We start from the raw sequence: 25,425 nt of genomic DNA, 5'->3' as shown, positions 1-25,425 counted from the left end.
CGGGTAGAAATCCAAGCCAAAATGATCTCTGATCACAACCCAATAAAAATGAAACTAAAAGGTTTGGAAGAAAGAACTTTTAGGTGGAGAATGAAAGACTACCTTTTAGACGACCAAGAAATTGTTGAAAAAGCACAAAAAAGGTTGACGGAATAGTTTATGGATAATTTGAATAAAGGTACAAAAATAAAAGTGGTTTGGGATGCAAGCAAGGCAGTGATGAGAGGTTTTTTCATCCAGCAGAATGTCATTAAAAATAAGGGTAGAGAAAAAGGGGAAAAAGATATTTTGAAGCAGATAATGGACAATGAGCAAAAATTAGTTAAAAAACCTAATAAGAGAATAAAAGAAAACATTAAAGCTTTGCAATCCCAGTTTGCAATGATAATAAACAGAGAAGTGGAATGGAATATTAAAAAACTAAGACAAAGAAGTTTTGAATTTGCAAACAAATCAGGAAAATTGCTGGCATGGCAAATCAAAAAAAGAAAGGAACAAAACACAATAAATAAAATTGTAGTGGATGGAGAAGAGATAACTAACCCTAAGGAAATAAGGAAGGGTTTCTTGGATTATTACAGAGGATTATATAAAAACAGAGAGAAAAACAACTTGAGGAAAATAGAAAGATTTCTGAAAGAAAAAAAGATGCAGACGATTCCGATAGATAAAAAAGAACAACTGAATACCCCAATAGAGATAGAAGAAATAAAAGAAGTAATAAAAGAATTAAAAAGGGGGAAAGCTCCAGGTCCAGACGGATTCACCGCTAACTACTACAAAGAAATGAAATTCGCATTGATGACACCATTGAAAGAAGTAATGAATAACATCTTAAAAGAAAGAGAAATACCAGAAACATGGAAAGATGCATTTATTACATTAATTCCGAAACAGGACTCAGATTTATTGCAAGTTAAAAATTATAGGCCGATCTCACTATTAAATATAGATTATAAATTTTTTGCAGGAATTCTGGCGAAAAGAATGAAAAACATATTGTTAGAAAGCATCCACGGGGATCAAGCGGGCTTCTTACCTGGCAGGTAAATGAAAGATAATATAAGAAACATAATATAGTAGAATATCTGTCTGCCAGGAGTGAGAAGCAAGCTATAATGATGTTCGTGGATGCAGAGAAGGCATTCGACAATATAATTTGGGACTTTATGTTAAAGCATCTGGAATATATGGAGGTTGGTAAAGAATTTTTCAACGGAGTAAAGGCAATTTACACAGAACAAAAAGCAAAACTGATTATAAACAATGTGGTATCAGAAGAAATAAAGATAGCAAAAGGAACAAGACAGGGATGCCCACTTTCCCCATTGTTGTTTATAACGGTGTTGGAAGTCCTCCTGAATTCAATAAGACAAAATAAGAAGATAAAAGGAATAACAATTGGCCAAAATGAATATAAAGTCAAAGTGTTCGCAGATGATTTGGTAATAACGATAGAAGACCCGACGAGTTCAATAAATGAGGTACTGGAAGAATTCGAACAATTTGGTAAAGTGGCAGGCTTCAAATTAAATAAGAAAAAGACTAAAATAATTGTTGGGTCTGGAACTTAACAGGTTAAGTTGTTCCCATGATGCCACACCATTCTGACGTCAGTTTTCGAAGCTGGGAGGAGATTGGGAGGAGTTTGCCATTCTCACTCTATGCTGTGAGGGGAAAGGAGCAGTCTTATAATGGCTGCAAGCAGTCCTGGTTTTTCCGGAGATTTGTTGGAATAAACAACTGTAAATAGACAAACCTGTACTCTGTGTGTGTTTGTCTGGAAGCTGAGCCAAGATACTTGACAGTTTTACACCGCTGTGTTAAACTCTGCTGAGGCGTGACTGAGAGCTGCGGAGCGGAAGTGTGCCGGGCGGCCATAAATCGCTAATTGAGGATCACAAATCAATTAGCGGGGATCGCGGCTGACCAACAAAGTCCAAGAGGTTATGGGTAACCTTAATCACCGATCGTAAAACTGTCACGGGAGGCTGCCGGGAGCTTTGAAATCTGCAGTGTCGAGCAGAGAAGCACGGCAGGAGGCGGAGGCAAGCAAGCAAGCAAGCTGAAAGACGCAGAGATTTGCCTGTGTTGCTGAGAGCTGAGAGCAGCAAGGCATCGTTTCTCCAGGGACAGAAGCCAGAGGAGCTGGTGATTTTGTAAGTACAGCTTGGAGCCCCTTGGGAGAACGGGAGAACATGGCAGATGGCCAGGAGGTGTTTCAAGCTCCGTTTGAACAGCTTGAGGAACTCACCGCCCAAGCGTGGGATACCTGGGCAAGAAGGGTGAGAGCGTGGTTTTTGGCCACGGAAGTTTGGGACATTTCCCAGAGAGAGCCAGTGGAACTGCTGGTGGACAGAGATGACAGAGATGCAGGAAAGTCGCGATCTGTTTCTCTGGAGGAGAAAATGCAGAGGGAGAAAGCTATGAGAGCTGAGATCTGCATGTTGAGAGCAGGTGTTCATGCTAATTTGCAACATCACCTGGAAAGCATTGAATCTGCGTGTGAGGCTTGGCGAGTGCTGAAACGTCTGTGTGAAGACTCAGCAGAGGGCCAAGGGCAGATGGAAGCTGGAAGCCTAGAGATGGCTGGAGCCCCTGTTCCTGATGATTTAGCCTCAAGGAGTGCTAGTGAGCAAGTCGGGGGGCGGCAAATTCCAAAGGCAAGTTTGAAAAGTTTTCCACTGTGCCTGCTGGAGTGGCGTTCAGGGGGGGCGGATCTGGCAAGAAGTGCTTTTCCGGAAGAAGGAGGGCCAAGCCAGCTGAAAAGAGCCCCGGGCAGTGTTTTTCCACTCGTCGTTGCTACGTGTGTATTGCAGCGGGACATCTGCGTCGAGATTGCCCCCACCGGAGCAGAGCGAGGGCAGCTGCACAGGAAGGTTTCAAGGACACTTCTCATGGGAACCAGTCGGGTTTCCATGGCAACCGGTCTGGAAAAACAACCAGGCGTGGGACTGAGGCTGGTGGACGTGCCAGGTGCCAGGAAGAGACGTATCAACTCACGGCCAGTCTTGCTTTGTTTGAGCAAGGCGGTGGGACAAGCTCAGAGCTTAGTTTTGTTATTGACTCTGCAGCTAATTGCAATTTGATTCCAGAGACACCTGCTGTCGAGAGGTGGAATTGCAAGGCAATTCCGGCTGGGAAGACTGTTCTCTTTGCAAATGGACAGAAAAGAAATGTGACTAATGCTGTAAATGTGCATTTTTCTATTTTACAGGAGACGTTGGAGTGTTGTACTGTTCCTGGGATGCACCACTGTCTTTTATCTGTGCCTTATTTACTGAAAAAGGGATTTAAGGTTTGTTTTCAGGATGATGTCTGCACAATCTCCAAAGGAGGGAGGATGCTTGCCAAGGTTAAAAAGGGGCAGAATGATCTCTTCATTCTTAAAACGTCTCTGGAGGGTGATGGGAAGGTTGAGAAAGCACAAGCACTGCGTGCTACAATTCCCAATCATGATTCATGTGTCCATGCTTGGCATGCACGAACAGCTCATGGTTCTCTAGAAGAACTACAGGTGCTGCCGGAGGTTTCCAAAGGTTGTAAGATCTCAGAATGTGGATATGCTGTGAATTGTAAAACTTGCAAACTGGCAAAGGTAAAAGGATGCAGTTATCCAAAAGTAGAGAGGGTAACAACAAAACCTTTTGAACTGGTCCACGTGGATTTGTGGGGTCCTGTAAAGGAACCAAGTCTGGGAGGGGCCAGGTATCTGCTGACAATGCAGGAAGATTTTACGCAGAACACCTGGACTCACGGTCTCAAATCCAAGGATGATGCAGCACAGCTGATCAAAAGTTGGATTGAGGAGGTGGAACAAAGGTTTTCCACCAGAGTGCAAGCTGTCACAAGTGACAGAGGAGCCCAGTCAACAGGTTCTGCTTTGCAGAAGTTCTTTCGCAAGAAAGGGATACGTCACACAGTGACTTCACCCAATCAGAGAGGAGTGTCAGAGCTCCGATGTGAGGCTCTGGTCCAGGCTGCACAGGTGTTGCTGAAAGATTCTGGGTTACCTCCAAGGTTTTGGCTGGAGGCAATCAGGTATGTGAGCTTCACCTGGAATCGTACCTACAATTCAATGGTAGGTGACACACCGTTTGGGTTGTTGCATGGCAGGAAACCCCAGATTCATTTTTTGCATATGTTTGGGTCACGTGCATCTGTGTCAGTACCTGCTGCTTTGCAGGGGCCAGATGGATCCAAGTTCCGGAAAATGATATTCTGCGGGTATGAGCCAGAAGCACGTGCATGGAGGTTCGCATTTCCATCAGGTGATCAGAGTAAGTTACTGATCAGTACACACGCTGAGTTCTATGAGCAGGATAAAAAGTCACAAACTGCTGTCATGCGTGATGTGCTCTCAGAATGTCTTTCTGATTCAGAACAGGAAAATTCTGAGGGGGAGGAAGGAGAGGCTGAGTCTGATGATGACGATCAGGTCACTGACCAAAGTCAGGAACAGGAGGAGGTATCGGTAGTTTCTCCGCAAGATGTTAGGAGAACACCCAAAAGCGAGCCCAGTTCTCCTGTGAGTGTAATGGAGAGGATTCGTAAACGCTTTAAATAAGAGGGGGAATCCCGTGATGCTGAGGACACAGTTCCTGGTGGCAGTGAGTCAGAGGTAACATCTGAGTTTATGCCCAGAAGGTCTAGTCGCACAACAAAGGGCATTCCACCTGAAAGATACCAGGCAACAAGTGCGTGGGCAAGATTCGCACAGTGTGATTCTGGGAGTGTTGAAGGGGTTCAACAGGTGCCTGGGAAAGATGCCGGGAAGGGGCACAAGGCAAAGGGGAAGGTGTTGAACTCAAAAGGGTCTTGTCAGAATGTGCGGCAAAGGGGGGTGTTGGGTCTGGAACTTAACAGGTTAAGTTGTTCCCATGATGCCACACCATTCTGACGTCAGTTTTCGAAGCTGGGAGGAGATTGGGAGGAGTTTGCCATTCTCACTCTATGCTGTGAGGGGAAAGGAGCAGTCTTATAATGGCTGCAAGCAGTCCTGGTTTTTCCGGAGATTTGTTGGAATAAACAACTGTAAATAGACAAACCTGTACTCTGTGTGTGTTTGTCTGGAAGCTGAGCCAAGATACTTGACAGTTTTACACCGCTGTGTTAAACTCTGCTGAGGCGTGACTGAGAGCTGCGGAGCGGAAGTGTGCCGGGCGGCCATAAATCGCTAATTGAGGATCACAAATCAATTAGCGGGGATCGCGGCTGACCAACAAAGTCCAAGAATAATGACAAAGAATACAGACTTAAGCGTAATTGAAGAAGTGCAACAACAAACAGAGATAGAGGTGGTCAAAAAGGTGAAATATTTAGGAATATGGATAACCCCGAAAAATATAGATTTATTCAAGAATAACTACGAGCCGGCATGGAAAGGAATAAGAAAGGACCTCGAGGTGTGGGGAAAGTTGAAACTGTCATTTTGGGGTAGGATATCTACAATTAAGATGAATGTGCTCCCAAAAATGTTGTTTTTATTTCAGACTATCCCTGTAATTAAGGGAACTAAGATATTCAAAGAATGGCAAAGAGAAATCTCAAAATATATCTGGCAGGGCAAAAGGCCGAGAATTCAGTTTAAGCTTTTAACAGACGCAAAAGAAAGAGGAGGTTTTGCCCTGCCAGATTTGAAACTATATTATGAGGCTTCGTGCCTTTGCTGGTTGAAAGCATGGATAAAATTGGAAAAGAAGGAACTGTTAGACCTGGAGGGATTCGACAACAGGTTTGGGTGGCATGCGTACTTATGGCATGAGAAGAAGAAAATCCATAAGGGTTTCGAAAGCCACATCTTTAGAGGTCCCCTGATTGAAGTGTGGGAAAGGAATAGATATTTATTAGAACCTAAAGTTCCACACTGGCTATCCCCACTAGAAGTTATGAGCGTCAAGAAGAACAATATGAGAGGCAACTGGATTACTTACGATCAATTGTTATTCAAAGAAGGGGGGAAATGGAAAATGAAACCGTACGAACAGGTTAAAGAAAATGTGTTTGATTGGCTACATTGTTTTCAAATAAATGAAATGTTCAGGAAAGATATTAAAGACAGAGGATATGCTGATAAAGACTCCAAATTCCAGATTGAAATAATAAATAGCGATTATAAAACTTTATCCAAAATGTACAATTTGCTGCTAGAGTGGAATCTGATAGATGAGGAAGTAAAGTCGGTCATGATACATTGGGCCAGGGACATCGGACATAATATACATTTTGGAGAGTGGGAAAAATTTTGGAAAAAAACCTAAAATTTACGGCTTGTATGACGCTGAAGGAGAATATAATGAAGATGTTTTACCGATGGTATATAACCCCTGCAAAATTGGCAAAAATGTAAAAAACTTGTAATAAATGCTGGAAATGCAGGGAAAAAGAGGGGTCTTTCTACCACATGTGGTGGGAATGCAAAAAGGTAAAAGGTTTTTGGGAAAGTGTATATAATGAAATGAAGAAAATTTTAAGGTATACATTTGAAAAAAAAAACCCGAGGCCTTCCTGTTAGGAATATTAGGAAGGGAGATAAAGAGTAACGATTGTAAATTGTTTCAATATGCAACGACTGCAACAAGAGTCCTCCTGGCCCAAAACTGGAAACAACAGAAAATACCGACAGTTGAGGAATGGAGAATGAAACTGTTAGATTACGCGGAGTTGGATAGATTGACGGGAAAAATTAGATACTTAAGAGACCAGAGGTTCATTGAGGACTGGGGGAAATTTGTGGAACATCTGGAAAATATAAGTGAAGGACAGATAATGCTAGTGGGGTTTAAAAGAGCACTGTGAAAAATGTAGGAGTATTGTCTAAAGAGAAATGGAAGTAAGGAGTCAAATAATGTCAATATAAATTATGAAATGCGTAATTTAAAAAATGACTACGGATGGACTTCTGGAGGCGGCGCAAAACGGTAATGGCGGTCCCCTTTGCGCTGTGAAGGGGAGCTCCGCGGAAAAGGGTCGTCCGCTACGGCGAAGCGGAGACCCATAAAGAAAAACCACAGGTAGAGTGATCCTGTGGCCGTGGGACTCGGCGGGCACCAGAAGCGCCCCCCAAAACGAAGAAGGAACCCCGTAAGGGGCTCCGGAACGTGGAAGGGCTGGCGCGGTGCTGTGAGTTCATCGCTCTTTCTGCAGAAGTGAAGCCGTGCAGCTGCTGCCGATGAGCGCCGACCTTTTTTCCTGGAACATTTGATTCAAAACTACAAACCCGTGAGTAAGGGGAATTTAAGAATTTCGGGACTAAAGTGACTAAATTTGGTGAAAGCAGGAGACGCAACCAGGAAGTCCGTCTCCCTGCAGTGCTTAAAGAATTAAAGCAAAGAATTTGACAAGCTGGAATCTTTTTAAAGTGACTTTAGAAGTTTGGACTTTTGTGCAACATTTGAACTGGTTTCTAAGAGATTAAGAGAGTTAACTTTTGTTCTACTTTTGTTGGCTTTGGACTGGACTTTCCTCCCCCTTTTGTGGATTTATAAATGACGGAGAAGCCCAAATTCACGGGCTGCCAGTTTAAAAAAGAACTGTCAAACTGCTGAGACTGTTTAACTACTGAAAGTGTTACATTGGAGCGTTATAGTCTGGATACAAATGGGAAAACTGCTTCTCGCACCTCTTTAGAGACTTTGTTTCAATTTTGGGAAAGCTCTGCATGCTAAAAGGGAGCTGAAGGATCCTTTCATTGCGGTTTAAAACTGTTTGGATTTTAATGGCGGAACAACTCTATTTTCTTTTCTGAGGCATCGTTACACTCCCCCTAGAGGATTTTGGACTTACAGCTGTCTGAGACCTGCTTTTTGTTTTTATTCTCTACTGCTTTGTTGTTTACTCTCTGGAATTGTGATTCCCATGGGACTTTACACAGCTTGACCTTGGCACGTAGACAGGACTGGAATGAGTGGTACGGGCAAAACAAGATTGGCTAAAGCGAAAGCTAAACATTTAGTGCAAACAACTTTGACTTCTCAGCCACGCAGATCATCTGTCCCAGCTGTTTTAGAGATACATGAAGGAGAAACCGAGCAGACATCATTAGAAGATATGGCTACAGGAGGATCTGCAGCTGTTTTAGAACAAATTTTAGAACAATTGGAAAGTTTAAATAAGAAAGCAGACGAGCATTCAGCCAAAATTGATCATGCTACAGCCAGTATCAGTAAATTGACTGAACAAGTTGCTCAACATACACAAGCAATTGGGAATTTACAGGAAGTAACTGCAGAAAACCGTAAATTAGCTGAGGAAGCGAATCAAAAAGCCGCGGAAGCCAATCAAAAGGCCGAAGCAGTACAGGTGGAGGTAAAACCTCTGCACAAACAGATAAGTGAACAGCAGGCCTACCTGTCTATGATGTCTATGATCGAACTGAGAAATAGGGAGAATAATCTCAGACTGAGAGCCATCCCAGAACTTGAACAGGGGGACTTAATAGGCTATCTGACATCAGAATTTTCAAAGTTTTGGGCTATTGGAGAAGACAAGGACTTTAAAATCGTAAGTGCTTTCAGACTGGGAAGATTGGTGAAGAAAGATAGATCCAGAGACTGTTTGATTATTTTGAGATCCAAGCAAGAGAGAGATAAAATATTAAGCCTTCATTTTGAAAAATCACTGGTTATTCAAGGCATTAGAGCAGAAATTTACAAGGATATTCCGAAGCAACTCTTGGACCTTAGATCTATATATACAGAATTAACAAGATTACTGAAAGGTAATTCAATTCCCTTTAGGTGGGAATTTCCTCAAGGACTATCCTTTAGCTTTAAAGGAAAGAAAATAAAAATTAAAACAGCAGAAGATCAAGACAAGTTTTTGAACGACCACGGAGAGGACCTTCAGAAAGGAATAGCAGGACCTGGGTCTTGGCCACCACCTCCACCTGTACCTGTACCTGCTCCTGCACCTTTGGGACCAGAGGATCAAAAGAAAGAGACGCCACCACCAAAGGAATAGCAGACTGATCCAGGATGTCTCTGCAGCTCCTTAGCTGGAATATTAATGGTGGGAATTCCCCGGAAAAAAGAAGAAGAATATTTCATGTATTGAAAAAAGAACAGTTGGACATTATTTGCTTGCAGGAAACGCATGTGACTAGGCTCCATAGAAAAGTGCTAATTAATAAAAGACTAGGCCAAGAATTTATTTCATCGGACAGAGTCAAGAAAAGAGGAGTGGTGATTTATGCAAAGGAGAGCCTGTCACCAAAATTCTTATTTAAAGATGAGCAAGGAAGAATCTTGGCAATCGAGATACAGACTCAAGGAGAAAAAAATTTAATATTAGGAATCTATGCACCGAATGAGGGGAAATCAGAATTTTATAGGAAGCTGCATGAGACAATGCTGGACTATCTGGACTATACCAACATCATTATGATGGGAGATATGAATGGGGTGGTCTCTACAAACATGGATAAGTCACAAAATCAAAATTTGACAAAAGACGGCAGACTACCTAAAACTTTTTTTGAGCTAACTGACAATTTGGACTTGATTGACATCTGGAGGACAAAGAACCCCCTAGGAAAAGAAGGAACATTCTTTTCTGAAGCACATCTGACATGGACAAGAATTGACCAAATATGGATAACTAGAGGACTGGCACCTAAGACTAGAAAAGTGGAAATCTGCCCAAAAACCTGCTCCGACCATAACGCTATGAAAATGGAAATGAGACTAATTCCAATCGGTTCCTTCAGATGGAAAATGAATGACACCTTGTTAAGAGATCAGGAGATTGTGAAGAAGGCCCACAAGACTCTAAAAGACTATTTTGAAATAAATTTGAATACTACAGTGGAAAAAAGAGTAATCTGGGATGCAAGCAAAGCTGTTATGAGGGGGTTTCTGATACAACAGAATACGATAAAGAAAAGACTTTGGAATGGGAAAAAGGATAAGATCTTGGAGAAGATAAGAGATGCTGAGAAAAAATTAAGATCAAAACCAAAATCACAGGAGGTTCTGAGAGAAATCAAATTCCACCAAGCACAATATGCTAAATTGATAAATCAAGAAGTTGAGTGGAAAATTAAATTAATGAAACAAAGGTCATTTGAATCAGCAAATAAATGTGGGAAACTGCTAGCATGGCAGTTGAAAAAGAGACAAAAACTGAATACGGTTACAAACTTAGAGAATGAAGGGAGAAACATCCAGAACCCTGAGGAAATTAGAAAATGCTTCCAGAGATACTTTAAACTGTTGTATTTGCAGAGTCCTGTACTCAGCGGAATGATGAGCAGTACGTGCCACATGCTTAACTTGCTTTATTTACAGTTCAATGTTGAGAAATTACAAACATTCATCTTGCCTCTGCAGGAGCAGAGAAGCAACCGTCCTTCTCCTCGGAACAAAAGAACACCGAGAGAACAGTGAAAAACAGGAAACCAGTGTACGTCACATCCAGTCTCCCATTCCCGTGGGAAAACCCAACAGTACTCTGACTGTGGAATGTAAACATTGTCTTGTGACAAGCACTTCGCTGCACAGTGAAGAGAGCAGAAACCAACATCCTCCCCCTTTCTGTGAACATCACTGGGCAGCGTGTTCGTACAATATCAGTACAAACCCAACTTCTGTACATAGGTACAGTGTTGATCCCTTGATGCAATCTTGGACAATACATCAGCAGGAATTTCATTACCTGGCATATAGGACACCGTTACGAGTCCCTTCTGAATATGTTCCCTAGCATGATGCAACTTCAATTGCAAGTGCTTCGTGCTTTGCTTACAACCTTCCAAATTCAGCAAAGCCAAACATGCTTTGTTGTCCTGGTAAACCTGGATTGGACATTTGACAGGAATTTTCATGTCTTTGTACAATTGTAACAACCATTCACAATCCTTAAGTGAATAAGACAGTGCATTCAATTCAGCTTCACAAGTACTTAAGCTAATTGTTGTTTGCTTCTTGCATGACCAATCAAATAGACCCTGATTGTACATGTAGCAAACTCCAGACATACTTTTCCTGTCTGTAGTGTCACTTCCAAAACTTGCATCTGCAAAAATCTCAAGACCACCAGACTTCTGATTATTAAATCTCAGTCTGTAATGCATAGTGCCTTTCAAATAGCGTGCTAAGCGTTTCAGAGCTTTCCAATCCTTAACAGTGGGATTGTTAACTTGTCTGCTTAGCAAATTACAGCTAACAGCAATGTCAGGTCTTGAACATCAAGGGCATCCTGATCAAATTTGCAGATGACACCAAACTGGGAGGGGTGGCTAACACCCCAGAGGACAGGATCACACTTCAAAACGACCTTGACAGATTAGAGAACTGGGCAAAAACAAACAAGATGAATTTTAACAGGGAGAAATGTAAAGTATTGCACTTGGGCAAAAAAAATGAGAGGCACAAATACAAGATGGGTGACGCCTGGCTTGAGAGCAGTACATGTGAAAAGGATCTAGGAGTCTTGGTTGACCACAAACTTTACATGAGCCAACAGTGTAACGCGGCAGCTAAAAAAGCCAATGCAATTCTGGGCTGCATCAATAGGAGTATAGCATCTAGATCAAGGGAAGTAATAGGGCCACTGTATTCTGCTCTGGTCAGACCTCACCTGGAGTACTGTGTCCAGTTCTGGGCACCACAATTCAAGAAGGACACTGACAAACTGGAACGTGTCCAGAGGAGGGCAACCAAAATGGTCAAAGGCCTGGAAACGATGCCTTATGAGGAACGGCTAAGGGAGCTGGGCATGTTTAGCCTGGAGAAGAGGAGGTTAAGGGGTGATATGATAGCCATGTTCAAATATATAAAAGGATGTCACATAGAGGAGGGAGAAAGGTTGTTTTCTGCTGCTCCAGAGAAGCGGACACGGAGCAATGGATCCAAACTACAAGAAAGAAGATTCCACCTAAACATTAGGAAGAACTTCCTGACAGTAAGAGCTGTTCGACAGTGGAATTTGCTGCCAAGGAGTGTGGTGGAGTCTCCTACTTTGGAGGTCTTTAAGCAGAGGCTTGACAACCATATGTCAGGAGTGCTCTGATGGTGTTTCCTGCTTGGCAGGGGGTTGGACTCGATGGCCCTTGTGGTCTCTTCCAACTCTATGATTCTATGATTCTATGATTCTATCTGGCAATGAAGTTTAGCTTGCCTAGCACACTTCTGTACAGTGTAGTGTCAGAAAATGCTTCTTCAGTGTCTTCTACCTGATAACCTGTTGTCATCGGTGTGTCTACAGGGTTAGCATCCATCAGGTTCAGTTTGTCTAACACATCAGCAATTTTCCGTGACTGGTGTACTAGAATGTTACCACTTTGATCTCTCTCTATTTCCAGAGATAGGTAGTTGTTTACCTCACCAAGATCTTTCATGTCAAAGTGCTCTTTCATTTGAGCTAGGGCGTTATTGTACATTGTGACATCTTTCCAAAAGAATAAAATATCATCAACATAAAACAAACAATACCGCTTCTTTTGCCCCTCCTCTTTGACAAATACACATGGATCAGCTTTCCCTTGTTGAAAACCTAGAGAAAACAATGCTTCAGTGAGTTTTGTGTGCCAACACCGTGCACTTTGTTTGAGACCATAAAGGGACTTCTTTAGAGCACAAACAAATCCCTGTTTTACCTGTACGCCATCAGGTGGAAGCATATAAAGTGATTCACCTAGAGAGCCGTACAAAAATGCTGTATTCACATCGTGGTGACTAATGTGTAGATTCTCCTCTGCAGCTAGCTTGAGCATAAGCCTAATGCTCTCATACCTCACAGTGGGTGAGTAGGTCTCGTGATAGTCTTCACCTGGTTCCTGTGCAAAACCTCTGGCTACCAATCTGGCTTTGTGTCTGACTATCTTGCCATTTTGATCTGTCTTCGTTTTGAAGACCCATTTGCTTCCAAGCAGTTTCATTCCTGGAACTACTGGAACTAGCTCCCATGTTTTGTTCCTTTCTAAGGAATCAAGCTCAGCCTTCATGGCATTTAACCATGGCTCAGCTTCCTTAGAATCCAAATCCTGGATTTCTTGGAAACTTGAAGGTTCAAATACCTTCTTGGAGCTTTTAACAGCTGCTACTGCTGTCTTAGCAAATTCATCAGCAAATCTCTTTGGAGGTCTGCCTTTTGTGGCTCTTTGTGACCTGCGAATCAGCCTTTGGTCTTCAACACTTTCCTCTTCCTTCTTAGGAGAAAAGTGGCCTATTGTGAACAATGGTTCTTCCAATTCTTGATCAGAGCTTTCAGAGGGTCGCATAGAGGCTTTCGCACTCTTGAAATCCTCTGAATTATCCGATTCAGTTTCAGACTCAGAATCAGAACTTTTATCTGTGGGTGTGGGTTGTTGTGGCTGCTTTTGCTGTTGCTTATCCTCAGTTTCATCACTGTCATCAGGATAACATTGGAAAATTCCCACATTCTCCCCCCACTTGGCATTGTACTCAACACTACTTGTGAGCTTAATTGTCATAGAATCATAGAATCATAGAGTTGGAAGAGACCACAAGGGCCATCGAGTCCAACCCCCTGCCAAGCAGGAAACACCATCAGAGCACTCTTGGAGTCAGTCATCATTATTCTGTAAGAACCTTTCTGATAACCTAGAAAGATACCATGCAATCCACGCTTGCCTAACTTGGAGCTTTGTGGTGAGTGAACCCACATGTCAGAACCAAAAATTTTCATGTGTTTGATGTATGGTTTCTTGCCAAACATCTTCTCCTAGGGGGTACAACCAATCGCTGAAGATAACCTGTGATTGTAACTGTAAACAAAACACGAGAGAGATTTGGCCCAATAACTCTCTGGAAGATTGGCATCATGCAGCAAGGTTTTTAACCCTTGAAGCAATGTCTGATTTGCCCTTTCGCAAAGTCCATTCTGCCATGGCGAGCGAGGACTGGACAAATCGTGTTGAATTCCTTTCTCAGTCAGAAAAGCTTCAAACTGCTGAGAAGTGAATTCTCCCCCGCGATCAGTGAAAAGAGTCTTTATCTTCTTACCATGCACATTTTCCAACCAAGCACAGAATTCCTTGAACCTTGGAAAAGCCTCTGATTTCTGCTTGAGATGGTACACATAAATATACCTGGAAAATGCATCAATGAGAACCATGAAGTACCTATTTCCACCCAAAGAGGGCGATAGTGGACCAACTAAATCAGCATGAACAACCTGGTATGGTTCTGTAGCTTGCCTACTAGACACCTTACCTTTCGCAGCCATTTTCACTTTGTTTGCTGCGCATGCCTTGCACTTCATGTGGTACTTGCAGGGTTTAATAGTCATACCTTCAACCAAGGCAGGCATTTTAGATACTGCCTCAAAATGCAAATGACCAAATTTCCTGTGAAAATCGTGAATACATCCTGCATGCAAACTTTTGTTAGAACCTGCAATGCAACAAGTCTCATTCTGCACAACATCATCATAATACAAAACAAACAAATGATCAACGCATTCAGCATGCAATACATAATCGTCTTTCTTTGTGATGGTGCATTTCTTGTTCTTGAAGGAAACGTCAATGTTCCGTTCATTCAGCTGCATAACACTGAGTAGATTGTGTGTTGCATCTGGTACGTAAAGCACATCTTGTATCGATAAGTCCAAACTGTGAAGAACAACAGTTCCGTAGCCTTGACTGGGGATCGTGTGGTCATCCGCCTGGTGAATCACACCTTCCTGCGGTGTAAAAGACACGAACAGTCGCTTATCGTTGCACATGTGGTGGGTAGCTGCTGAATCAACAACGAAGAAAGATCTAGACGTCTTCTGGACCTTTGCGACGTTTGGAGTGAAGTGTGAGACCATTGCCTTGTGCTGTGTTGTCCTGGAGACCGGACCTTTGCCTTTGCTTTGGCCTTTTCCACGCGATGAACTTCCGCTGCGCTGCTCTGTCTTGGCCCTGGGATATCTGCATTCCCTCTTCATATGGCCTAGACATCCACACAAGTAGCATTTCACTGCCTTCAAAGCTTTGGCGCCCTCTGGTGGTTCCACTGCACTCAGGGATGACGTCTGTGAAGACTCCCCCTTTCCCATGCAGCTAGCACCCCGGCGATCAGCTTCATTCTGGATCACGGCAGTAACATAGGCTACTGTGAGCTGAGCAGTTGGCTGAACAGCAATCTGAGTGGCAACGGACTCCCAACGTGGACCCAAAGAATGTATTATCATGAAGGAATACACAGCCTCTGGAAAGGTGAGTCCTCTCTGTTGCAGCTCATGTCTCAGATTTTGCATCTCCATCAGGTGTGTACGCACATCTCCACCTTCAGCAAGAGCCATACCATGCAGCTTGGCATAGTAGTACATTGAGGAACCAGCTTCTGTCCTCAAGTGAGCCTCTCTTAAAGTGTCCCAAATTTCTCTGGCTGTGGTCTTTCCACGCAACAGACAGAGCTCTTCTGGGGATACTATCAATGTAAGTGTTCCCCTTGCTTTGGAATCCTTAGTAGCCCATTCAGCTGTAATTGGAGCTGGGGGGTTGTCGGTAATAACATTAAACAGACCTTCTTTCCGCAGAATTGCCTCTGCATAGAGTACCCAGTCCGTATAGTTTTTCTTATTGAGCTTAGGAATCCCAAAAGCATCAGCCAGCTTTGCATTAGCCATCATTGCTGCTTTAAACAAGCTGTGTCTGTGTACAGCTGCTTCCAAAAGCGCTTGTAAAGGTACTTTTGGTTTTCAAGCCTCCCAAGCCTGTGAGCTTGTGCCTTAGAGCCTTTGCCTGTATCGCGGCAAAACGGCTTTAAAAGTTCAAAGTCCAGCCATAAAACCATAACCTAGGAGCTGGCAGGCTGCCCGGAGCATGAGCACATACCTTCTCATCAATCAAACTTGACGCGCAGAGCAGATAACGCCGATCCGTTTCTCTGTCCCTCTGCCGGCATTCCGACTCGGCTTCTGGAGTCTCCATTCTTCAGTTTGATTGCGTCTTTCTGGGCCCGGAACCAAAAATGTTGTATTTGCAGAGTCCTTTACACAGCGGAATGATGAGCAGTACGTGCCACATGCTTAACTTGCTTTATTTACAGTTCAATGTTGAGAAATTACAAACATGCATCTTGCCTCTGCGGGAGCAGAGAAGCAACCGTCCTTCTCCTCGGAACAAAAGAACACCGAGAGAACAGTGAAAAACAGGAAACCAGTGTACGTCACATCCAGTCTCCCATTCCCGTGGGAAAACCCAACAGTACTCTGACTGTGGAATGTAAACATTGTCTTGTGACAAGCACTTCGCTGCACAGTGAAGAGAGCAGAAACCAACATCAACAACTTTACACGCAAGGGCCGCAAAAAGAGACTGAGATAGACCGATTCTTAAAAATTAATGGACTACCAAAATTACCCCAGGACAAGAGAACAATCCTGAATTACAAAATAACACAACAAGAAATTGAAGGTGCCATTCAGAACATGCAATTAGGCAAATCTCCAGGGCCTGATGGACTTACCTCCAAGTACTACAAGACATTGAAAGACTATTTGATACAACCATTAATGGAGGTTTGTAATCAGATTATGGAGGGGAAGAAGGCACCGGAATCGTGGAAAGAAGCATACATCACATTGATTCCCAAACTGGAAACTGAAAAGACTCAACTCAAGAACTACCGTCCCATCTCACTCCTAAATGTGGATTACAAAATTTTTGCAGATATTTTGGCAGGTAGATTTAAAAAAGTCTTGAATGAAGTAATTCATAAGGACCAGGCAGGCTTTCTCCCAGGTAGACATTTATCTGACAATACTAGGGACATTATTGACATTTTGGAGCTTTTGCAAACAAATATGAATGCTAAAGCAGTGTTAATTTTTATAGATGCGGAGAAGGCCTTCGACAATATATCTTGGAAGTTTATGAAGAAAAATCTTAAAGGGATGGGAGTGGGACGGGGGTTCGAAAATGGGATAGAGGCAATCTATTCAGAACAAAAAGCTAAATTGATAGTTAATAATGTGGTGACAGAAGAGTTTAAAATTGAAAAAGGAACACGACAAGGTTGCCCTATATCCCCTTTGTTATTCATCTCAGTCCTGGAGGTGCTTTTGAACATGATTAGGGAGGAGCGGTTGGTGGAAGGAATACAGGTCGGAGTGAAACAGTATAAACTTAAAGCTTTTGCAGATGACCTGGTTTTAACATTACAGGAGCCGGAATCTAGTACGAAAAGAGTTTTGGAATTGATTCATGAGTTTGGTCGGGTGGCGGGATTCAAATTGAACAAGCAAAAAACTAAGGTTTTGGAGAAAAATTTGACACCTTTGGAATCAGAAAGGTTTCAGAAAGAGACAGACTTAAATGTGGTTTAAAAAGTGAAATACCTAGGGGTTAACTTGACTGCGAAAAATCTGAACTTATTTAAAGATAACTATGAAAAATGTTGGTCAGAAATTAAAAAGGACTTAGAAATTTGGTCAAGATTGAAACTTTCCTTGTTGGGTCGAATTGCAGCTATAAAGATGAATGTATTGCCAAAGATGTTATTTTTGTTTCAAACCCTACAGATTGTGGACAGAGTGGAATGTTTTGGAAAGTGGCAGAAAGACATTTCTAAGTTTGTCTGGCAGGGCAAAAAGCCCAGAATAAAATTTAAAATTCTAACTGATGCAAAGGAAAGAGGGGGATTTGCCCTGCCGGACCTAAGGTTATATTATGAAGCTGCAGCTTTCTGCTGGATGAAGGATTGGTTACATTTAGATAACACTGATGTCCTAGATCTGGAAGGGTTCAATAATGCTTTTGGATGGCATGCATATTTGTGGTACGACAAGGTAAAGGTTCACAAAGGATTCAAAAACCATATTGTCAGGAAAGCAATATTTATTGTCTGGACAAAGTACAAAGACTTATTAGAAAATAAGACCCCAAGATGGTTATCACCAATGGAGGCTAAGGCCCGGAAAAGACTCAATATGGAGGCCGGTTGGCCGAAATATTGGGAAATAATGGAAAAAATCGGAGACAACTGGAGGTTGCAGAGTTTGGAGAAACTGAAGAATAAGGTGCGAGATTGGTTACATTACGCTCAAATTCAAGAGGTCTTTAATTTGGACAAAAAAATAGGATTCCAGGTGGAAAAATCGAAATTAGAAACAGAATTGTTAGAACCAAAGACCAAGGTACTTTCAAGAATGTATAACTTGCTGCTTAAATGGAACACTCAGGACGAGACAGTTAAATCAGCCATGATAAAATGGGCTCAGGATATTGGGTACAACATTATGTTTGAAGACTGGGAAAGGTTATGGACCACCGGTATGAAATTCACGACATGTAATGCCCTGAAGGAAAATGATATATAGGTGGTACATGACCCCAGTCAAGCTTGCTAAGATATATCATTTGTCTGATAATAAATGTTGGAAATGCAAGGATGCTGAAGGGACATTCTTTCACCTCTGGTGGACTTGCCCGAAAGTGAAGGCCTTCTGGGAAATGATCTACAATGAGTTAAAAAAGGTATTTAAGTATACCTTCACTAAGAAACCAGAGGCCTTCCTCTTGGGCATTGTCGGCCAGAAAGTGTTAAAGAAGGACAGAATTTTTTTTATGTATGCAACTACAGCAGCAAGAATACTTATTGCAAAATATTGGAAGACACAAGATTTGCCCACACTGGAAGAGTGGCAGACGCAACTGATGGACTATATGGAACAGGCCGAAATGACTGGCAGAATCCGAGATTTGGGAGAAGAAACAATGGAAGAGGATTGGAAAAAGTTTAAAGACTATTTACAAAAACAATATAAATTGTATGAATGTTAAGAAATTGCATGATTCAGAAAAGCATGGCTCCAGCAACTCATCTGAAAGATTTAGAAAATTAAGTGATATGCAAGAAAAGGTCGAAACTTAAAATAATATTATGTTTAACTTAAGTTTCAACTAATTGTCAAAAATTACTTTAAGATTAGAAGTATAATATTTGAGAGGTATAAAATAAGAATTGAAACAAGGTAATAATTTGCTGGTATTTTTATTATAGAGAATGCAGGGTAGGGAGATGCGAGGAAGTCCAGTTAGTTATATAAAAATATTATGAATAGTTGTGTTTTTCTTTTTTTCCCCTTTCTTTTCTTCTCTTTTCTATATTGTTTGTTGGTATGTTTGCTATGTGATTCTCTATTCTATGTTTGAAAATTGAATAAAATATTTTATTAAAAAAAATAAAAAATGACTACGGATGATTTGTGGAGAAGCTGAAGGAAGTCCTAAAGAAAGTAATTTGTGATAATAGGAGGCAGAATTTTATTTTTGTTTTGTTTTGGTGTAAATTAATAAAAATTATGTTTGAAAAAAGAAAAAAAAGGGTTGGGGTTGGGGTTGGGGTTGGGGTTGGGGTTTGGGTTTGGGTTAGGGTTAGGGTTAGGGTTAGGGTTTCGGGTTAGGATTGGGGTTGGGGTTAACCCATTCGAATTGAAATAAGACCAATCAAAGTGTATTCGGCTTCTCTCTACGCATATGGATGCAAAAAGACGGTGTTGCGCTATTTTCGTTTCATTACACACACTTTGCGATTTCTGAGTCAGTGTACATTAACACCAAAGAACACGACTTGAAATAAGCGAAATCCAATATTCTTCTTTCTATGTAGCTGGAACACAAAACAACCTGTTTGGCTTTGTTTAGGCTTAATTACACTTCGCTGTGCTAGGGTTAGGGTTAAGATTAAGGTTAAGGTGAGGGTTAGGGTTACGGTTAGGGTTAGGGTTAGGGTTAGGGTTAGGGTTAGGGTTAGGGTTAGGATAAGGGTTAGGGTTAGGGTTAGTGTGAGGGTGAGGGTTAGGGTTAGGGTTAGGGTTAGGATTGGGGTTAGGGTTAGGGTTAGGCTTAGGTTTAGGTTTAGGCTTAGGCTTAGGCTTAGGCTTAGGTTTAGGTTTAGGCTTAGGTTTAGGTTTAGGTTTAGGCTTAGGCTTAGGCTTAGGCTTAGGCTTAGGCTTAGGCTTAGGCTTAGGTTTAGGTTTAGGCTTAGGCTTAGGCTTAGGCTTAGGCTTAGGCTTAGGCTTAGGCTTAGCCTTAGGCTTAGCCTTAGTCTTAGGCTTAGGCTTAGGTTTAGGTTTAGGATTAGGATTAGGATTAGGCTTAGGCATAGGGTTAGGGTTAGGGTTAGGGTTAGGGTTAGGGTTAGGGTTAGGGTTAGGGTTAGGGTTAGGGTTTGGGTTTGGGTTTGGGTTAGGGTTAGGGTTAGGGTCAGGGTTATGAACACCAAATTATTTTTTTAGGGTTGGGGTTAGGGTTAGGGTTAGGGTTGGGGTTGGGGTTGGGGTTGGGGTTGGGGTTGGGGTTAGGGTTAGGGTTAGGGTTAGGGTTAGGGTTAGGGTTAGGGTTAGGGTTAGGGTTAGGGTTAGGGTTAGGATTAGGCTTTGAGTTAGGGTTAGGGTTAGCGTGAATGACCACCGAAAGAACAATCCAAGTTTATTCGTCCTCTTTCTATTGAGATGGAACCAAAACACCTATGCTTGATTTGGGCTGATAACAAAGCCATTTCCGACCTGGGAGGAGAGGGGGTTGCGGGCAGAAATCCCTCCCACATCCCACGCGGGGGCTGGCCTTTGCCCCCGCGAGATTAAGGAATCCCCGGGCGTGTCGGCGACCCGGCCCGCCAATCGGCGGACCGGGGAGGCGTGGCCTAGCCTATTTAAGGCTAGGCACGCCCGGGGACCGCCCTCTTTGCCCCTTTCCAGCTGAGCGGTTTTTTCACTTGCCTTAGTTTGGGAGTCGTAGTTTGGGAGTCGTAGTTTGGGAGTCGTAGGAGGATCAGTGCAGCCGCTGGAACACCGACGATCAGGCAACGCAGGGAGCGTCTTGTTGAAGCCGGAGAGCAGGAGGGGTAAAGTACACGGAGCGGAGCGCCCAGCCACCTTCCGCTCTTCCCTTCTTGCTGGATCGCGGGAGTACTTGCCGGTGGTTTGTTTTCTTGTCTTCCCTGCTGTGCTCTCGGGTTTCCTGGTTTTCCCCCTTCAGTTTTCTGTTTTGTTTGCGTGTGTGGTTGTTTGTTGCTTTCTTAGGTTTACCGGCTGACTGCCTCTCTTAGCTGTTCTCCTGCTTTTCTCCCTCTTAGCGCTAGGTCCGCGTCTCCTTCTAACACCCCCCCCCACTGTTTTCAGCCCCCCGGGTTCACATTGCATTTTGCTCGCGTTTCTGCTTTCCAACTCCGCTCGCTTGCCTTTTCTCACGGGATTGGTTTGCTGGGTTGCTTTGGCATCCGCCCGCCTCCACTAAGGTGGGTTTTGAAGCTGAGGCTTCCATTTCTGTTAAGGGCTTTGTTAAGGGCAGAGAACCGGCGCCATCTTTGTGGGCACGCGTGGTAGTAGTGTTGTTGAGGTGAGGGGAAGAGACCACGGTCGCCATCTTGGGAAGGGACATTTGTGGAGGCACGGGCGGCCATTTTAGGTGTGGCGTTAGGAACATATTCTGAATGCAAGCAGAGTATTCTTTTTTTAAAAAAAGCGGAGGTAGCAGCATAAGCAAGCGGCGATTAGGCAAGCAAGGTTAGCACACAGTTCAATAACAAACATGTCACTCTGCGATTTTTGGTTGAATGTGCATTCTAACCCCAAAAACACCAATTTGAAATAAGCCCAATCAGAGCTTTATCATGTTCTTTTTATGTTGATGGAACCCAAAACACCTTTTTGCTTTGGTTGCAGGTGATTCTGGTGCACACCCAAAAAACACCATGCGAATTGAAATAAGTCCAATCAAAGCTTATTCGTCTTCTTTCTACACATATGGAAGCAAAAAGACGGTGTTGTGTTATTTTGGTCTCATTACACACACTTTGCGATTTCTGGTTTTTTTTAATAAATTTTTTATTGGTTTTACAGCATTTTTTAAACAATACAAACAAATAAAAAGACAAACAAACATGTATAATTTCATAACCTTTTTTTCATTACCCTCATTTCTCAGACTCCCCCATACCTCCCCTTTCTGCATCCCAATTTCCAAGATTATTTCAGCAGCTTCTAAATAATTTTATCAAATATATGTCCTCATAGTCTTTTCTTCAACTTATTCTTATGTCACTGTAATCCCTTTTTCTTTCTCAACACCTTGACATTTTAGCATTCATCAATTTTATAATAGTTTCTTCCAATCCTCTTCCGCCGTCTCTTTCCTCCGATCACGGATTCTGCCGGTCATCTCAGCCAATGTCATGTAGTCCATCACTTTCATCTGCCATTCTTCCAAGGTGGGTAGATCTTGTGTCTTCCAATACTTTGTGATAAGTATTCTTGCTGCTGTTGTAGCATACATAAAGAAAATTCTATCTTTCTTTAACACCAATTGGCCGACAATGCCCAAGAGAAAGGCCTCTGGTTTCTTAGGAAATGTACATTTAAGTACTTTTTTCATTTCATTATATATCATTTCCCAGAAGGCCTTAATCTTTGGGCACGTCCACCAAAGGTGGTAGAAAGTACCTTCAGTTTCTTTACATTTCCAGCACTTGTTATCAGGCAAATGATAAATCTTTGCTAGCTTGACTGGGGTCATGTACCACCTATAGATCATTTTCATAATATTTTCCTTTAAAGCATTACATGCCGTAAATTTTATCCCAGTGTTCCACAACCATTCCCAGTCAGCAAACATAATATTATGGCCAATGTCCTGTGCCCACTTAATCATAGCTGATTTAACTGTTTCATCTTGTGTATTCCATTTCAGCAGCAAATTATACATTCTTGACAAGTTCTTAGTATTGGGTTCTAACAATTCAGTTTCTAATTTTGATTTCTCCACCTGGAAGCCAATTTTCCTATCTTGTTTGTACACCTCCATTATTTGATAATAATGGAGCCAATCTCGTACTTTGGGTTTCAATTTCTCATGACTCTGTAACTTCAATTTATCTCCGTCTTGTTCCAAGATTTCCCAATACTTTGGCCATTCGGCCTCCATATTGAGCTTTTTCAATGCCTTAGCCTCCAAGGGTGACAACCATCTAGGGGTTTTGTTTTCCAGTAAGTCTTTATATCTTATCCAGACATTAGATAATGCTTTTCTGACAATATGGTTTTTAAAAGCCCTATGCACTTTAATTTTATCATACCATAAGTGTCAGGGAACTGCCATCGGAGGAACAGGTGGTGGAAGGGCTCACGGAGGCTGGGAGAGACCCAGCAGCTGAAGCAGGAACCAGCAGGGGGAGAGGTGGGTCTCTGAGGGAAAGCGAGCAAGAGGGAGGGCTCAGGGACACGTCCAGCGAGAACAGTGGGGAGGTTTCTGAACCTCCCATAGGGAGACCCACTCCTCGCCGGAAACTGTCACGCCGCGAGTCCAGAAGACGTGTTTCCGTTAAGGAGCTTTTATGCTGGAAGCGATTCCGAAAGCAACCACTGTCGGAATCTGCAAGTGACTAGAGCAGCCATGTCTGAGGGGCTCCGTCATAGACAGAGGTTTGTGGACTTGAACAAACTTTGAGGGACTACGATTTTTACGCACAAGCAGCTCATCATCCCATCACAGCATTCCGACAGTCTCTGTAAGCAGTTTGTGCAGGAGAAGGCATCATGAGCGACCCAGCCGGAACCGGAGAAGCAGGAGTTGGAGCGGGTCCAAGCCTGGAGGAAAGGTACCGGGCGTTGGAGATCCAGCTAGCGCTGCAGACGGCGAGGCTTGAGGAGAGAAGGGCTCAGGATGCAGACATAAAGGGGAAAGCCACCCAGTGCACCAGAAAGGTACCAGGATTGGTGCAGAAGTTTGGGGGGGACCCCAAGGACTACCATGCCTTTAGGACAGAGATGCAATATGCCCTCAATGTGCAGTTTGATGAATTCCCTGACGAGGAATCGCGAGTGGCTTTCGTGATTGGGCATCTTGAGAAGGGGGCGAGAGACTGGGTTAGACCCCTGATGGCAACGAAAAATGACGTCCTAAAGGACACAATGAAGTTCTTTCGTGCCATGGATCTGATGTTTTCCAGCGATATTGAGCAGGGAGTGGTGCGCAGACAGCTAATGGCTTGCAAACAGGGGAGCTGATCTGTCCGTGAGTACTGGACTGCGTTCACCATGCTGGTTCACAGATTGGGGTGGGACTTATCGGCGGAACCCATTCAAATGCTATTTGAAGAAGGGCTTGCTTCGGCTGTGAAAGACGAACTTTCCCGGGGTCCTAGGGCGGATTCTATGGATCAGCTGACCAAATCTGCGCTGACCATAGGAGCGCGCCAGGAGGCGAGAGCCTTGGAGAGGCGGGAAGGGAAGGGGGAACGTTGGAAGGAGTTCCGCATTCCAGACATTCCAGAGCCAACTTTCCCGCCGGCAGAGCCGATGGAAATCGGAACAGCGCGCGCGCTCGCAGTTTCAAAGCCCAGTGAGGGGGGAAAGAAGGAGGGAAAAGGCGCCCGGAAATGCTATCTCTGCCAACAGCCAGGTCACTTTGCCAGAGTCTGCCCCCAGAGGAAGGAATGGCAAGGGATGGTGGGAGCTGTTGAGGGGAGAGAGGAGGAAATACCGGAGCAAGTAAAAGCCAATGCCTGGCTGCCACCGTCGGGACACAGCAGCCAGGCCAAAGAGCAGTGAAAGTGCCCACGCCAGAACCTCCTAAACCTGCCCTAGTGATAGAAGTGTCGCTAGAGCTGCAAAACGGACACCCTCTAAAGATAAAGGCGCTGTTGGACTCAGGCAGCTCCTGCAATTTCATGAGCAAAGAGTTTGCAGCTGAACACCAGATACAGACGATCCCTTTAAGCAACCCCCTGCAGGTGACCACGATCGATGGCAGGGAGCTGTTGGGAGGAGAAGTCAGCTTGCAGACCGTCCCAATGACAACGAAGGTGGCAAGGCACACAGAACTGATAGCGTTTAATGTGGCCAGCTTGGGAGGGGCTCCTATTATTTTGGGGATGAGCTGGCTAGCGTTACATGATCCGCTGGTGGGCTGGCATCAGAGAGTGGTTTCCTTTGGTTCAGCACATTGCTTAGAACACTGCAAAGAGGGAAAGGGTTCAGCAGGGGCCCAAGCCACCCTAGCAGGGACGGAAGTAACGGAGAAAGTGAAGGTACCACGACAATACGCAGATCTCAGCGACGTGTTCAGCGAAAGGGAAGCTGACCAACTACCCCCGCATAGACCCTTTGACTGTCAAATCAATTTACTCCCTGGGGCACAGCTCCCTGTAGGCAAGTTGTACGCCATGTCAGACAGAGAGATGCAGGAGCTAAGAGAGTTCATTGACAAGAACCTGAAGAGAGGTTTCATCAGAGAGTCCAGAGCGGTGGGAGGTAGCCCAGTGTTTTTTGTGGATAAAAAAAACACGGACAAGCCGAGGCTTGTGTGTGACTTCAGGGCTTTAAACGCAGTGTCAGAACCAGTGGCCTTCCCTATGCCCAGGATTGACGACATTTTGACCAGGGTGCGGAAGGGAGAGATTTTTACAAAGCTGGACCTAAGGGGGGCGTACAACCTGATACGTATAAGGAAAGGGGATGAATGGAAAACCA

The sequence above is a fragment of the Podarcis bocagei genome (assembly GCF_964188305.1).
Source record: "Podarcis bocagei genome assembly, chromosome: W".
NCBI classification, from domain to species: domain Eukaryota; kingdom Metazoa; phylum Chordata; class Lepidosauria; order Squamata; family Lacertidae; genus Podarcis; species Podarcis bocagei.
The sequence above is the reverse complement of the archived record's forward strand: the minus strand, read 5'-3'. Positions refer to the sequence as shown.